We start from the raw sequence: 18,584 nt of genomic DNA on the forward strand, positions 1-18,584 counted from the left end.
TATAGGCACACACTTCTACATGATCTGACTCTGAATTCAGATGCAACATTCATGTTCTGAGAAAACAAAAAGTTTGGAGTTTAGAATTTTTGTTATCTAACCTGTTGTGTGTTGATGAGTGCTGAACTTGTGCTTATCACTTCATGGATTACATTATCAACTTTATTCTAAAAAATCTAACTTAATGAAACTGGATCTGCAAAAAGTCTTCCCACATCACATACATTTTAAATAACATGTCACAAACTGCACATCTTCTTCTACAATATCAGATATGATATAAGACACAAAAATAGCATTTGAATGATCAGGTGCACCAAATGATGGCACATCTGAAGGCTGGTTTCAAACAGACTTAAAGCCTGAAAATCTAGGCAATAAAGTTGAACGGCTTTTAAGCCTTAAACAAGTTCAATACAGTCTTTGTATCGCATTTTCATCCAAATAGAAATCATAAACTTTTTCGTATGGTAGGGTGATTAAAGCATTACCATCCATGAGCACAGTTGGTTTGTGGGATACTAGTAATGCCCCTGTTGTCTCTCTTTTTTGCAAGCAGATGCTGTATAAACACAGTTAATACTGCAGCACCAGTAAAATTATTAGCAACAGAAACAGCGTTCAAACTTTGAGTGACTGATTCAGGACTGAATGATATTGGAAAAAACAGACATTGCAATACTTTTCTCTCAGCATTATGTATTTCATATTCTTGAAAGAAGTGAAATAAAAACAGATAAATTAAGTCTCTTTTTATGTTTAAGAAAAGTGATTAAAAAGTTATATATATATATATTTTGGTCTCAGATACTCTGATTTCAAACATAACACCGTGCAGCATCTGACAGCAGCTCTGACATGCACAGATGCAGAGGCCCTCATTTATCAAACGTGCGCACAGCAGCATTTGGGTGTACACTCATTATCATGTGCAGATCAGCGTTTATCATCTGGGCAGATGTACGATACACTGAAATCCCACTCCAGCTCTGAGCTCGTGTACAAGTTTCAAGTCTGTGTCGACGTGCTTTGCAGCTTAAATCTGGCTTTGTTAGATCAGATATGACTTTCAAAATGCATTTAACATTAAAACAAAGCTTTTACATCCCTGTGAACAATATTACTTTTTAAATGACAAGTACGATTTTTAGCTGATTTCCTTGTTATTTGTTATCTTTAATGAACAAGCGTTTCTTTATGCTCTTGATTTATTTTATAAAGAAAATAAACAGACTGCCTTCAGTAACGATTAGAATTCCATTTTACTCCTCGTAATATCGTGCACTTAACATCCTGGGAGATTTAAGCAGAATAAAACTACAGTTATTTGAGGTAGAAAAAAGAGGAAAGTCAAGGAAACTTTTGAGAAAATGAATTAGATGTTGAGCACCTCAATTCAATTCAATTCTTTATTTGTTTAGATATTTTTAAATCTCTTTATAGTCTCATGAACAGCCAGAAGAGAAAAGTTTATCCCCGCCATAAACCGGCATATCACTGACACCAATAATTAGCCTACATTTTTAATGATACCTGAAACTGAGGCAATGCAGAACCTCTCCTCAGTCTGGAGCAGTTTTAGTCTGACCTCCTGTTGTCGCGCTGCTTCTTTTAAGAGCTAAAGAAGGCTTTTTTGACAGTATCTTAAGAGCTGAACATGTGTTTTAAACCCAAATGTAAAGAATATTGATTATATTGTAATCCAAATATAAAAATAATTATATATATACAAGTTATATATCACAGATGCATAAATTCAATATTCTAATGTCAGCTGGAGTTCTGTTACCCAACAACACTGTTAACCTCAGTGATTTCCTTTCATGTGCGGAGTCTCTGATTCACTTTAATGTCACTTCAGGCTAAAAAAAAAACAAATTTATTGTCCCTTACTTCTTTGACCAGGAGAATGAAACCATGATAGAAGTAAAAAGGTATTTTTACCGTATTGTATATCTGCATGTTGCAAACTCAGGGGGTGAGACCAGCTGAACCCTGAATATCCAGGGGCATGTCATTTAAATGACGATTGTTTTCAGCCGCTGCATTTCTCAACACCCACTCAGCTGCAACGCTCTGATATGCCAGATATGCACGTTTCATAAATCAAACGTCGACTTTGTTATAAGATGGTTTCTACACCCAAATCTGTGCTGGTTTCTCCGCAAGTTTGATCATTTAGGGCCAGAGAGAGGAGGAGGAGAAGAGGATGAGACAGAGGCTGAATGAGTGACTCATTTCTTCATCAACTTTACAAATAAACTTGCCAATATGGTCCTTAAATGTCATCGACCATTTCTAATAACAGTCAGAGTTAAGAGCCAACACAGCTAGGCATACTGATGGTTAAATGAACACAATGAAGGCACAATGAAGCTCTAAAATTAACAATTGGCACAATTGCCCATGCCCTGACCAGTCCATTTATTAGTGGGCACCTTGACGAGGTATCTTTGTAGTGGTAATGAACTGTCCTCGCGTAACTTAGCATCTGCCTAAAGGGTCCTCCTGGTGTAGTGACAGCAGCAGTGGCAACACATACAGTACTGTGCAGAAGTTTTAGGCATGTTTGGGCCAAAATTTGAGGCTGAAATAAGGCGTGTAATGGTGAGTACACCCACCTGAGGACCCCGTCAGGCGGTAAGGAGGATTGACACAACCCAGGTCATGCTCTGGATGTCTACATTACCAAGGGCATGAGAAAATAATCTGATGAAAACAAAACAAAAACCACAGCTTTAGGGCAGAGTTATGGGTAGATGTGGTGCTTAAACATCTCTTAAACTCTCTTCAGCCTGGAGTTGTGGAACATCAGGACCTGTGAAGAACCTTCAGTGCTCTATATGCCTGAAACTTCTGCACAGTACTCTACATGCAGCAGGAGGAGACTCACAGAGTCTCTGCTGCACAGAGCTCACTTCTGTTGCTTCTGATGATGATTTCAGACTTTAATGGAAATTTGTCATGAACACAAGAAAACATGCTGAATCCAAAAGCACAGAAGCAGCAGTGTGATGTGCATTAGGTCACCTGAATGTTGCATGTCCTTGTGATGTGACTATTGCGCATGCTCACATCATCAGAAAATCCAACAGTGTTTTCAAACTTTTTTTCTGGTGACCCTCCTTTTAGGGGGTACAAGCCATCGTGACCCAATGCAAAATTTATTCATTTGATAAATAACTGTGCATGAATAGATATTTGACCACTTTAATACTGTTTCTACACAATCATTAAATTTAAGGGCTAGCCGATGCAAGATACAAGTTTGACAAAAGTATCGTTACTTCATTTTTCAACAGGTCATTGTTTATCAAGTGTGCCTCCTGGGCCGTCCTTGGCTGGTTGCTTAAGCTGATGCCTGGGACTAGCTTGGCTAACTTTGGTGTCAGACTCACTCTGGTCTTGACCCAGTACTTGGCTGTAAAACAGCCTCTACCTGGCTGTTTTACAAGCCAGCTAGAAGTCACTTCACCTCCATCACATTCTTCACATGTTCAGCCCCTTGGGCCTTCAGTGGCTGTTTGGTGTGGAGGGTTTTTTTCTTTTAGCTAAGCATCTTTGACTGTGGCTTTAGCCCTTCCACCATCCAGTAGCTGGTGGAGTCTTGTTTTGTGTTTTATTATAATGGAGAAGGTGATTCTTGATAGGCTGGAGCTTCCTCATGAGGCTTCAATGTGTACTGCAGACATACAATAAATGCCACATCAAATCTTGCAGGAAACAAAACCAGAAGGGTCAGAAATGAAAAGTATTTGGCAATTAAAAAATGTAGAAAATCCCCTGTGGCCTACCTTTGTGTTGGGACCCAGACTTCGAGAATGAGCGACCTAATAGACCAAATTTATCTTATGTTTTGCCACTAACGTGAAGATGTCTCAGACAGTCAGTGGGGATTTCTTATTACACTGACATCATTTAAAACACATTCTTTTGCTTTACTCCCTTTACTCCCTTTAGATTTAGCTTGTGGCTACAATTCAGCGCTCATCTCACTCTTTCGAAATGCTGACTGGATTAAAGTATTGGCAAAGTATTGAATGCATCCTTCAGAGTGTTGTGTTTATCTTGATAAATTTTAACATTGAATACCATTCTCACACAACAATGGTGCATTGAAGTTTTTATAATCTGCTCTTGGCTCAAACAAACCTCAAGGTGGTGAGATCCTTTGTATGTAGTTTTGTCAGAATGCCACTAGATGGCAGCAAATGACAGGAAATAATCCTCATGTCATCGCCCAGGTTCAAAAATGCTCAATATAAACATAATTTATTTATTATTTGGAATCAAATTTATTGTTCATTTTACTTAATAGAAAAACAACCAAACAAACATTTAAAGTAATTTATACACATTCTTAAACACTTGCTTGGCTTTAAAAACAAAGATAAAAGTTGATGAAAATGACAAAATAGGTTTAGTGTAGTAAAAGAAAATCCAGTTGGATTGCACTACCCAGGAGGATTTGTTTTATAGATTCTACAAAGGTAGACCTTTTTATCAATGAGTAAGACATTTTTTAAAAAACAAAAAATAGTGTTTGTCCAGAAACAAAAGTTTTAAATAGCCAAAGGAGAGCTGGTCCTCAGCCTGGATTTTTATGGGTTTTTTTTTTGTTTGTTTGTTTGTTTGTTTGTTATTTTGTATAACATAAATATAATCTTGGATCCAAATGAAATTTTTTAAATCTTAAAATCACACAATAGCAAAAATAAAAGTATCAGTCATATCAACAAAGAACCACCAGCTCTAGTGTTCTTCATGTTAACTTTACTATTTATGTCAGTGCTGTCAGGTAGCTGGATAGGAAGTAATAAAAGAGACATCTCAATACTAAAATCAATTATTTCTCTTGCTAGACACTTTGGTTGTTTTCTTATCAGACACTCAGAATAACTACTGTAAATATCTTTTTTTTTTTACCAATTAGCCATTGAGACCACAAAGAATGTTAAAGCAGATAAAAAAGAGGAATTACTCTTTAATAAATCATCATAGTAAAGCCTAATGTTTATTTTTTGTTAGATATCTTCATCCCTTAATTTGGCCTTGTCTGAAACCAGAAGTACTTTGGGTGGATGGAATGGTCCTTCAGATTTGCTCCACAGCTGAACATGTTTTTTCATTTGTCCTCTTGGTGGAGCCAAACACTCAGACTTCACAGCAGAGTGGTTAAAGACCTGAAGCTGTCCTGTAGTTTACAGTGAAACACACCTTTAGATGTGCTTTTATACCTGGTGCTTAATTAAAAGACTGTAGGTGATCAGTTTAGGAGGTTAAGTAGGTTAAAAGACTACAGATTAAGATATAAAGATTAGTCTGGATATTGACTTTGGTCCCAGTCATGTCTTTATTCACTAAGTTTGGTGTGCAGTCCTCTCTGTGTGTTATATACACGCTACACTGCACCTCCACAAACGCTCATAAATCACAGCTCCCACTGAGTCACATTTGCTCTTTTCAAAAAAATATTACAAACATTGGCCTTTAGAAAATATAATTATCTGCCATTTCCTATAATCTCTCTGCATTATGAGCTGTTTATTTAATGTGTTTGTCTATAGATTAACCTTTTTGTTGTGTTTGCAGCCAGTTTGTGTGTTTCTGTGTGAAGCATCTGACATGCTTTCTATGATATTGGTATTGAAATGTTGGAAACAGTAAATATGAAGAGAGCGCGCAGTCTTTCTCACTCAGGGCGTAACATTTAACGTTGATGACATCACTCAGGTTTGTTTTCTCAATATTCGATTTTCTCCTCCCTCATGCTCCGGGGAAAATTGTTTGTTGTCTGCCCTCCGTCTGTCAATTTTCACATCATGTTACCGATAGCACCTTTCAGGCTCTAGAGCACGCACAATGTGTGTTTCCGTGTGTGTGTGTAAATGTTTTGATGAGATGAGGTGCAGTATTATGGAGAATGGAGTAATACAATGTCAAGTCAAGATTGATTGTTAGCTTTCTTAGTGTGAAACAGTTTGTAGGTCTGTGAAAGTGAGATTTTCCCATTTTTAAACTAAATATGAGTGGAAAAATTGCATCAATGCACCGTTGACACAAGATGGATTTACAATGCAGACGTGTTAGCTACAATGCTGAAATATATACGGGTCAAGCTACTTTTTTTTGCCAATTTCCTCTGCATGAAGAGAGTTATGTTAGTTTTATTTCTTTTTACAGAACAAAACAATTTATTATGTTTGGACCCCATTTCACATCAGGCAACAGCACCACAATTCAGAAAATGATTAACAACAGATTCTAATTTATTGCACATATTTAAGAAAAATTAACTCAAACAAAATCACACACACATGGCTTCAGAATGTTTGTTTTAGCGTGATATGGTTAGTTAAAAAAAAACAAATTCTGTGACCTTCCTCACGCTTTAATTAATTGCTGTTGTCACTGAGTTTTTTGCTAAATATTTTTGGTTCTGATTGGGATTTTGACTGAATAAAACAATGCAAAGCAAAGCAAAAGAAAACAGATCAGAATATGTTGATCAAAACTGCACCTTCGTTATGGGGATAAAAATGCTAAAATCTGAAGGAAAAAAAAACATTTTGAACATACAGACATCTTTATCTTAAAGTCTCATCATTTCAGGTCGTGTAGATATGAACTCATCAGTGACAAACTATTTACTTTCAACTTTAATAACGGTTAAGATTTAGGGAAACAAAAGCATGTATTTAGTCTGACAAGATTTGTGGAAATACATTTTTATCTCTTCTGTCAAGTAAAAACTAGTATTTAAATAAATCCACAAAATTTCCTCAAATTGTTCTTTTAGTGAAGTCTTTAGCCACAACTTTTTGTATGGTTAAAGGGTAAAAAAAAAATCCTAAACCTCCACAATATATGGGAAAGATGCAATAAACAGACTGGTGCTACCAAAAAACAACCACTGTCAGACAAACAGACAGTAAAACAGCTGGTCATCTCACTGCAATGATAGTCGTCAGTGATGTCTTTAGTTTTTGCATCTCTTTGTTGATCATATCAGAGCTCGGGTAGCATGATTGTTTTTGTCGGTAGCTATTTCAAGAGTCAAAGCTACATATGCTCTTGTATCCTCATCTATTTACTGCATCTTTATTACTCATAATTAAACTGTAATTAAATCTTGATGTCATAATGCTGCATGTCACACCTCAGTGCAGAATCTACACTATGAGATCCTCCTCCTCCTCCTCCCAGAGGAACGCCGTAGTGACGGGGACAATCTTGACTGACACATCCCCCCTCAGCTGAGCCCTGAGCTGCTGTTTTACTGCCTGGTTAAGGTATACAGCAGGTAAAATGTCAATTAGGAGGACCCGCCCTGATAACTCAACTCCCAATCCTCTAGTTCCTGCACATTAATATTTATCCTGACTGCTGCAGCCTCACACGTCCTACATGAGCTGGTGTTACTGTTTCCTGACACAGAAACACACACCTGCCATTGTCACACAGTCTAATCAAGCTGTCCACACACACATACACAGTGACACACAGCAACCATCACTTGTTCTGGGGCATTTTAATGGGAGATTAAAGGCATCGCTCATGTCTGTGGTCTGCAGGACGGGAGCAGAGACGGAGGATAAATCAGGCTCAGCAGTCTGACAGGACACTGCTGTCTCATTTTAACCCTCTGTGTATGTGTCTGCATCCATTGATGCTTTTGTACTTCACCCTAAAAGAGCAGTGTTACAGTGTGTTAACACTTTGTCCAAACCAATTTGAGTCACAGATCTCAAACAGTGTAATGCTAAAAGAAAGATTCCCTCGCTCTCTTTGAGGGGTCTGTTCCCTGCATGAATCTCAGCCAAAGGAAGATTCACACTTTCCAGTGATAGCGTTTAGTAATCTCACATGTTTGGGATTAAGAAGGGTGGAACTACCTGCATATGTAGTTATTTTTGTAAATTCAATGTAAATAAGTCCCACTTAATAAAACATGTTCTACACATGTACAACAATGACCCTCACAAGACTAACTAAATGTGAAAAAAAAACTATGTTGCATGATAGAATTGATTCTTTTTACATGTCTGACTGCCATAAAAGACACAAGGAAAACCACTCAAAATAAAAAACAGTTCTTTAAGATTTATGTGCAGGCATCTGAGAAGCTGTTAGTTAATTTGGTGCAAATTTTGACTCTGGTGTGCTAGTTTAGCTCATTTGGTAGGGTAGAAGTCCTAGTTACACCGGTTGCAGATTCAAATCCTGGTCCTGGCTCTGTTTGGTGCTCGTCATCCCCCACACTCTCCCCTTATTTCCCGTTTCTCTTCAGCTATGCTATCAAGTAAATGCTAAAAGCCCTCAAAAATAGCACCTGGTACATCCTGGAAAAGACTGTTTCACTTGCTTGAGATTATTATTATTATTATTTTTTTTTTTTTAAGATTTATTTTTGGGCATTTTGTGCCTTTATTAGACAGAGGAGGACAGTGGATAGAGTCAGAAATGGGGAAGAGAGCAGGGAGAGACATGCGGAAAAGGGCTACAGGCCAGATTCGAACCCGGGCCGGCCACCGTACATGGGTAACGCTCTAAACCACTAAGCCATCTGCGTGCCCTGCTTGAGATTATTATAAAGATTATATATGTGAAACAGAACTTTAAGGTTTGATAAAAGGTGGTTGAGTCCAGGCCTCCTCCTCTGTTATTAAGGTGTCTCTTATATCTTTTTAAACTAACAGCAGCCATGTCTTGTAGAACAAGCAAAGCACAGGAACTTTATACAAACTGCAAATCTGAAGCTTGGACTGTTTGAAATAATCGTTTTCTTTAACCAAAGATCTCCCTGTAGGTGTCCTTCTTATGAAGTTTCAGACACAGAATAACAATCTGAGGCCTGCCGGTGACCAAATTAAATATAATGGACATTCTTTGCAAAATACATGTGCATTGCAAAACTTCTTGTACCTGTTTGTCATTGAGTATCCCAAATATGTCATAAAATGGCCAGTGTTGTAAAAATCTCTCATTTTTGTCACCTGTTCTGTGGTCATCGTAGCGGTCCTGTCAGTGGCAGCTCGGCCTCCCTCTCCTCCAGAGGTGAGTCTTTAATTCTCCTGCAGGCAGCGGGCTGTAATGCAATCATCAGTGCTGCTCTGCTCGGCCAGGAATTTATGAACACTTAGTGTCCCTCTGTGCTGACAGCAGCTCAGCCTCAGTGTGTTTACGGTATTACCCAGAAATACGTGTCACTCCCATTTATCGCCCCCTCTTTTTTTACTGCAGCTTATATGACCCCCCTGTTCCACCTTTTTATGACAAAACAAAACCAGGTTGCATATAGAGATTATATACTTAGCACAGAGAGTGGGGTCATGGAGGAGGGGTCTCCATGTACAGTCTGTTGGTTTTACACACAGAGGTTAACTAGCAGAAGCAGCCCCCCTCCTTCTCCTCCTCTCAGCTGTGTGTTTAAAAAACACCGCAGCGGGCAAATAAGCAGGTTAAAATATTGCAAACTAAATCTAAGAGAGCTCTTATTTCAATATGGTGAGAAGTACGGCACCCGCTGAGGCCACTTGAATGGAGTAGATGTCAGCTTGGTAATATCGCCGAGCCATAACTCTCCACGACCATCACTCATACTCTCAGGGCAGACATAAGTGCACACACACACATATAGTGACAAACCTGAATAAACACTGATGCATGCACATGCACACACTCAGGACAAGGGTTGAGCGACAATCAATGAATCTGCCATCAGACATGAGTTATGGTGCAGAGAGAGTGGGCATTCCCTGTGTGAAAATATTTGGACTGAAAATGTAGATATAATTAATAGATGGTGTAAAGAGGTGGAGAAGTTGATGCATTTATTACTCAGAGTCAGATGTGGGGGAGCTGAGCCTTTCACCCTCCTGAATCCTCGCTGCAGTGTGCAAAGGCTGCTCTCACACACACTGAGACGCACAAAAACACACATCATAAGTCTCCCCATTAACGGCACACTGATAAAATAGTAAAGGGAGACATTTTTTTCAGTTTTTCTTCATCTTTTAGAGGTCTTAATGACTTAATGGTACAAAGATTTTTGGATCATTCTTGTAGATTGCTTCTGCCATCAGAAATCACACAGGCTGTAATGGCTTCAACTTTTTATTAAGGTGGAAAGCCTATTGAATTAAAGTTTTTCTCGTCACTGGCAGATTCAGATTGTTACCTTAAGTTTCTAACAAAATTACAGAAAGGATACTTACAGACATTCAGCATTGCATCACTCCCAAAAAAAATGCATTTTTATTTCATAGAAAACACAGCAGAGGTGAAAAGGATCAGAGTTGATCAATGAGGTGTCCAGATTTCACCCCCAAGGCTCAGGCAGCATGGACTTTGTGGATAGATGGAAAATTTATCAGCATGATGTAAAATACTGTTTCTAAATCCCTGTATGTGCAGAGTCTCAGTGAAAAGAAGGCAATGTATGAGAAGTGTGTGTTTGCATTATGGAGATTTTATAGTTGCATTCAGGGGGAAAAAGGAAGTTGACAAGCTTGTCACTCATTTCAAAAAGTGAAACCCATATATTATATAGACTCATTAAACATAGAGTGAAATATTTCAAGCCTATAATTCTTGAAAAGTTGATGATTATGGCTTACAGATAATAAAAATCCAAAATTCAGTGTCTCAAATTTAGAATATTGTGAAAAAGTTCAATATTGGAAAGTCATCCTAATCAGCTAATGAACTCCAAACACCCACAAAGGTTTCCTGAGCCTTTAAATGGTCTCTCAGTCTGGGTCAGTAGCTACACAATCATGGGGAAGAGTGCAGACTTGACAGATGTCCGGAGACAGTCATTGACACCCTCCACAAGGAGGGTAAGCCACAAAAGGTCATTGCTAAAGAAGCTGGTTGTTCACAGAGTGCTGTATCCAAGCATGTTCACAGAAAGTTGAGGGAAGGAAAAAGTGTGGTAGGACAAGGTGCACCAGCATAAGGGAGAACTGCAGCCTTGAGAGGATTGTCAAGCAAAATCCATTCAAGAGTTTGGGGGAGCTTCACAAGGAGTGGACTGATGCTGGAGTCAGCACATCAAGAGCCACTACACACAGACCAATCCTTTGCTCAGTGGTCCAAAGTCCTCTTTTCAGATGAAAGTACATTTTTTAAGTCATTTGGAAATCAAGGTCTCAGAGTCTGGATGAAGAGTGGAGAGGCACAGAATCCACGTTGCTTGAAGTCCAGTGTGAAGTTTCCACAGTCAGTGATGATTTGGGCTGCCATGGCATCTGCTGGTGTTGGTCCACTGTGTTTTCTGAAGTCCACAGTCAACGCAGCCATCTACCAGGACATTTTAGAGTGCTTCATGCTTCCTTCTGCTGACAAGCTTTATAGGGATGCTGATTTCATTTTCCAGCAGGACTTGGCACCTGCCCACACTGTGAAAGGTACCAAAATCTGGTTCAATGACCATGGTATGACTGTGCTTGATTGGCCAGCAAACTGACCTGACCTGAACCCCATAGAGAATCTATGGGGTAATGTCACAGTGACACAGGCTGATCGCCTCCATGCCATGCCGCATTGATGCAGTAATTCATGCAAAAGGAGGCCCAACCAAGTATTGAGTGCATAGAAATGAACAGACTTTTCAGAAGCCTGACATTTCTGTTTAAAACATCCTTTTTTATTGATCTTATGTAATATTCTAATTTTCTGAGACACTGAATTTTGGGTTTTCATTATCTGTAAGCCACAATCATCAAAGTTTCAAGAAATAAAGGCTTGAAATATTTCACTCTATGTGTAATGAGTCTATATAATATATGGGTTTCACTTTCAGAAATGAGTGACAAAAAAATATTGAACTTTTTCATGATATTCTAATTTATTGAGATGTACCTGTATGTGTCCATTTCCCCCAGCAGCACCACTGCCAGTGTGTAAAGATGCTTTAAGAGTGCTGAAGAACTCTCCTGTCAATGATGTCGGACTAATTTGGCAAACAATGAACGTGTGCATATATACTGTATATTCTCATGTACCATAGCATGGCGTGGCTAGTATGGTCTTCTGTAGTCAAACTGTTTAATGTGATCCAAGAAAACGTGAGTTTAAAACCCCTTTTTATGTGAAATGTAGATAAAGTATATCAGTGCTTGGTGGTTATTTTAGGCACCAAAGTAGTCTGTAAGTGACACTACGGCTGGATGGAGTTGCACATATTTGCCATAGATTTAAAAGAAAAAGAGAGGAACTTCATTTGCTCTGCTTTCCTGACGTAGCTCAGTTTACTTAAGTGTAAGAACAGTTCTTTAACTATAAATCACTTAAAGTGCTCCCATAAACTTTGCCTTATGGACATAATTATTTTTAGACCTGAGGCATTTTGTTGCTTCAGGATTTAATGAAGTGATTCAAAGGCATGGGTAGTGTCAATGAGATGGCACAATGGCTCCCTTCTAGAGGAAAAAAGTAAGAGACTATGATTTATGGTTCAAAAGTTATTTCGCTTTTAATAACTTATATTACTTTTTGTCATGTACGACAACACCAGTCTGGAAAATTATTTAGCAAACACGTACAGAGAATAATTGCCACATAGACTTCAAACTCTGTAGGTCCTTTATTCTGTTTTGTTTGGTTCTTCTTCGCTGCGCTCAAAAAGTTATTGTGTGCATGCAGTATTTTCGGAGCAGCGAAGAAGATTTGATTTCCAGATTATAACGCATATATTTAGCGTGGCTAAAGAAAGCAAAATATAAAGTAAAACAAAATGGTATTGGATTAGTGCATAAACACTCATACTCACTGATAACAATACCTGCATTTTAAGCATTATCTGCGTAACTTCATCTGACTCGGCTCAATTATAAGTAAATTGTGTTGTTTTCTGGATCCAAACTAATAATTTGAAAAACAGAAGTCACACTACAACATGAAGAACCTGATTAAGGAAGCAATAGGCTAACAGCAGTGATCATCAATCTATTGAGTAATTCAACACTTTTTGTACTTATTAGCATTTTAACACCAAAATATATTGAAGACATGGCCTCAGGTTAAAAAACACCAAAAGTAGCCCTAACCTTGTGTGAGTGTGTTTTCCAGTGGGATCTATGGAGGGAGTAAATCAGTGGAGGTGGAGGTGTTGTCCTGTGTTGGAGGGTGTGAGTGGTGGTGGTGTTGGGGGGTCTCCAGCCACAGATAATGATGTGATTCCAGCATGAGGCGGGCTGGGTGTACCTCGCCACCGTCCATTATGATGTGCGGCCCCCCGCCACCGAGGGGGCAGAGTGAAGGTGAGCCTGTCATATCGATCTTTTTAGTGCTAAAATATGAGCCACTTTACTCTGCTCCCCAGCGCAGTGATGTGAAAAATAATAACTCGGACCCAAATTAAAAATATTGATCGCTTAGGAGGTGTTGAGAGCAAATAAACACCCTCTGAAGGATTTTTATCCCCCTCCATCTTGCCCCCGCCCTGTGAAGGGGCTGGGTCAGGATGGAGGCTGACTGAACTGTAAACATATCACACCATCTTGTTGCTCGCTAGTCTTAATATGAACCATGCTCTTTATTGACACGAATAAAGAAGCAGCCATGTTTGCAGCTCTTCTCGTACACTGATTGATTGAGTTTTGACTCCATAATCCGGCTCCATTCAGGCAACCCCCCCCCACATCCCCCCACCCTGACTCATAATTTTTTGTACATCTGAGCTTGACTTTTTTATTCCTCCCTGCTGTAACAGATGAGCTGACATGGGGCCATCAAACGGGTGGGAAAACAATTGCCACAAGGTTAATTTTATTGCCTGCTCCATGCATTTGTGAGCGGGCGGGAGGCGTCCTCTGCCCGGGTCCTGATGAATGGCCTTGCCGAGCCGTGTGGCAATGAAAATGAGAGGGGAGAGGCCAGAGCGGGGGAGCCAGAGTCCCACCTGAAATTGAAATTTTTCTGACATGCTCAAAATTGGTATTCTGATATATAAGAGAGGGGATGTTCCATTTAGTTTGATGATGAAAGCCGCCGTGTGTCCCACTCAATTGCATTTTACGACACCCACTTTACTTCATACATCCTGAGAAGGTTAATATCCGCATATCCTAAATGGCGGATGTCAGATTGTCCACAGTGTGTAGGAAAATAAACTACTTAGTGTATCTAAACGCTGTCGTAATACTTGGCCGTCCTGGCAGCAGCTCTTATTGATTGTCTACAAGGACGTTTGTTCTGTTTTGGGGCCGAGGTGGGATGAATAGAGATTTGATGGAGCGCAGAGAGCCGGGCTGGACCAGAATCTGGATCTCGGTGCTGCTGTCAGTGTGGACGAGAGCCAGGCGTCAGGCTGAATCACATGCCGCCTGTTGAAATCAGTGAGAGCGAGCAGGGCTCAAGCCGGCGATATCTCTGGTCCTGCACTCAGGCAGGGTCCTGCTGCTGAAAGCTTGCTCCTGTCTGCTGGCTGTGGGCCCTCACTCTGTGTGTCAGCGTGTGCATGTACATGTATGTCTGATGTGGGGCTATCTCCAGCCAGCACTTTGTCCTTGCATATCGATTCTTCCTCCGCCGCCAGCTATCGCTTCTTCATTTGCATGGCTCAGCTGACCCGGGCAGTCAGGGGCCATTATAGTCCCATTAGCTAATCTCTCAGCTTTGATTTCCATAATCCTCTGTCTATTGAGAACCCTCACAGCTCTCACAGTCCCGCTCTCCAAGGAAGAAAAAAAAGACCCCCACCCAGTCATTTCAGTCCCCTGCAGTGCTCATCATAGACACACAAATGCATATGCATAATTAAACACTGCAATAATTCTCTTTTAATTCCTTATTATTATTTGTTTTAATTGATATATTACATAGAAATTAGGATTTTTTTTTTTCTTTAAGGAACCTGGGCCCTTGATGGAATAATATGCGTCTGCTGAAACGTGTTGATTTATTTATCACTGATAGACGCAGTTTGGTCTTGTCAACATTACAAAAAAGATCCAGAACATCTGATAAAACAGTGATTTATTTCATTTTACAGAGCATAGGAGCTTCTGGTCAACTGCTGTCTAAACTAAGGCTGTTGGAACGAATTTAGTGGTTCGAATATAGTTCGAATATTTAAAAACTCATTAATATTCAAAAGCTGAAGTTGCTATTCAAACGTGTTTTTGAAATATTTTTGCTGTTTATAATTGTTCTCAAGACATGACACGTGACATGATGAACAATAAAGTTTTCACACTAAAACACAGAGGCACCAATGGCCGCCATTGGGGATGTTTATCGCCAAGGTGGTACGCACGCTGGTGGTGATATGGCAAATGAGGCTTTGCTACATCAAGAGATGCTGATGTACGAGAGTAAAACCGCAATGCCCATCAACAGTAACCCGCTGTCATGGTGGAAAACATTCTGGTCCAGGTATCTTCTCCTGTCTCAGCTGGCATGCTGCTACCTGTGCGCCCCGGGCACCTACGTCAGGGCGGAGAGTATTTTCTCCACGGCTGGGACGATAGCGAACAAAAAAACCCTCCGTTCTTGGTTCAGAAAATGTGGACGGCCTTTTGTTTTTAGGTAAAAACATGTAGGGTCAAGATAGTACCAACAATTTTTAAGTGTTTTGTTCATTATAAACATGATGTCATCCCTGCCATAAGCTGCGCAATTTAATTTAGTTTTGTTTGACATTTACTTTCTAACCTGTTTGTTCGTTTTAAGGTTGACCATCAGTACCAAAAATACCTGTTAGATGGCTCTAAATGGTGCAGGCGGCTATGTTTGCACTAAAAAACCTACTTTTGCTTGTAGCTCATTATTTCTTCATTGCAATCTGTAATGTAATAGTTGAGGGCCCTCTAGTGGACAAATGTGTAACTACACAGTGATTAAATTAACTGAATGTTTTACATACATATTTAAAAATTGAACAAATATTCAAATGTAATTCGAAATCTGTAAAAAATAATAAACGAAATTCAAATGGGACAGTAGATAAATATTGACAGCCCTAGTCTAGACTGGTTATTTTTGTGTTTATTGTGTTACTAAAGTATTTTCAGGACCTGTCCTACAAAAAAACCCACACAATCACAGTTAAAAGGGCCAATTTTAAATGTCTGTTTCACAGTATATTTTTTTTGTTTGTGGCAGTTTTTTAAATGGTAAATGCAACACACACAGCAAGGGATGAGTAAGGCAGCATTGTTGTGGATTTGTTTTTTGAGGGTTTTGTAATGCTTGCTTATTTCCTCTGTGGGACTTTGGATTTAAAGCATAATGATAGAATTAAACAACTTTCAGTCTGTTTGGTTGTGACCTGTTACCAGCCAGTCTTTACTAATGTAGACAGTTCTGAGCTGATCTCAGTTGCCTGTTTTTGTTTTTCTTATTTGATTTATTAATTACATTAAAACAACAATGCAAAGAGAGCATGTTGATAATGGTTCTTTAAGTCTTTGGAAATGTTAAACACTAAAATTAAACTCATATTATTTAAAAAAATAATATAATCCCTTTATTAGGTTTTCTAGATAGATACAAAAACACTTCCAACATTGATTGTGACCATCAATTATAGTACTTTAAAGAGAGAATGTTTGATTGGGCCAAAATCAACAGGTCAGACCAGGGAAAAAAAGAAATCAGAATAAGCCCAAGATAATAAATTTGGTGCATTTATAAATTTAGGAGGAACTAAATTAAGGTGGACTTTCCACTTGAATGCAGAGACATGCAACCAGGTCGAGAAAGTGGTTGTAGTTGTTTGTTAGTCAAATGTTTTTACAGTTTCTTCTTGCCTGCTGTATTTAAAAACATCTGGACAGACAGAAGTTAAGTACTGTAAGTGAAACTTACTATTATTACATGTAAATTTTAGTGTTTCTCATTTCTCCTTTAATCTTCTAGGTTGCAAACCAATTATTAGTACCAGCCAAACAGCGATGTGGATCCACTGCAGCTAACACATTCCCCTCCCACTGCTCTATCCCCACAAGCATCCGCTCATCCTCTCCTGTTTGTGATATCATTCTCTGTGCCAGGCCAAACTGACCTTAATCACCCTCTGTAGAGTTCTCTCACAGTGATTTCTTACATTGATGAAAGAAGAACTACCCCCCCACACACACCACACGCACACACGCCAAACGAGCTGATAATTAATAAGGGCTGGCTCTGCAAACAGCAGTCCACCGACAGCATGATGGATCGGACAGCTTTGATGCAAACTGATACAACGCCAAGCTTTCCTAAACCTCTACCCGGCCTGATCAGGCATGCAGAGGAGCCCACACCCCTGCTAATTAAATACCCACAGGTTGCTCCTGTTTTCTGTGCAGTATTGGCAGGTTTTTAATAATTCAGGGGGTGACACCTCTGGGCTATGCTGCTGCAGACTTTGTGATAAACTCTGACATATTTTGAAGGCTTAAACAGTCACAATATAATAACAGCACTGTAGTGTGTTTAGTTCATGTCATTAACTTAATTAAATGTTTCAAAAGCAGCAGCTACTTTCTAAATACTTGTCATGTTGAATGAAGATGGTTCACATCAATAATAATTAACATTTGGATAATTCTGATCATGCCTCTGAACACGCAGTCACATCATTGTAAGGCATTTGTTGTAGAGCTGTGAAATAGCAGCACTTCCAAGCCATTTCCTCTGTCTGTCATTGAGGTGGTTCATTATCTGTTTAGCAGTGTCACATCAGGGTGTGACAGATTCATTTGCACCGTAAAAATGAGCAAAATTAGCTTTTGATTTCAAAGAAACACTTGAAAGTCAACACAGTGTGGCCAATAATGACATTTTGGAGACACCATAAAATCCAAGATGACAGAAACAAGTTCAACAACTGAAATCCCTGCTGGTGCAACATCTGGTCTCCTCCAAGATTACCACTAATATCATAATGGCTATGCTTAAATGCATTACATGTCTGACCTTAAAGTGAAAGGAATCAATATTCCTGCTGCATCGTGAACAGGGCTTGGCAGTTAAAATAATTCTAGATTAAATCACAAAATGTAATTTTAAATAGCACAAGGGGCAATATTTTTTAACCTGAAATTTGTCAAATCAAATCAAATTCACAACATGAGTTACATATTTTAAAACCATAATTCAGCCCTAGTTAATCAATCTGGTTTTGTATTGGTTAAATTAATCATGCATGATAAGTATTTTTTTTTAACCAATACTGATAATTTCCTACTCCTGATGGCAATTAACTGATAAGAACTGATTTTTTTTCAATTGTTGATTTTAAAAAGGAAGTTTATTTGATAGGTTAGGTTTAAACTTTTAAAATTATCCGTAATGATTTGATGTGAAATGTAGATGAAATTAATCAGTGCTTGTTTTTTTATTTTATGCATTTCAATATTCTGTAACTTTTTGTAAGCTCTTTGTAAAATAAACACTTGGCATGACGGAGCTCACCATTGAGGCACAACACTGAGATAAATAAATGAAATAAAGTAAAATATTTGCTCATATGTCTTCTGAGAGCTTCTGTATTTCAGACATTGAGACCTTTAGTTGAACGGTACCTACGGAGCTCCACAGTGCTCACTTACTTTGGCCACTCTGGTTCTGGAAGTAGCATTTATTTAAAAAGA

General features: G+C 38.9%; 1 protein-coding gene across 2 annotated transcripts in view; it reads left to right on the forward strand.

Annotated features, from left to right (window-relative positions):
- LOC121511093 (inositol polyphosphate-5-phosphatase A) overlaps window positions 1-18,584 on the forward strand; it is a 280,564-nt gene that overhangs the window by 99,468 nt on the left and 162,512 nt on the right. The gene's annotated exons all lie outside the window — the stretch shown is intronic.

Source organism: Cheilinus undulatus, linkage group 6 (genome assembly GCF_018320785.1).
Source record: "Cheilinus undulatus linkage group 6, ASM1832078v1, whole genome shotgun sequence".
NCBI classification, from domain to species: domain Eukaryota; kingdom Metazoa; phylum Chordata; class Actinopteri; order Labriformes; family Labridae; genus Cheilinus; species Cheilinus undulatus.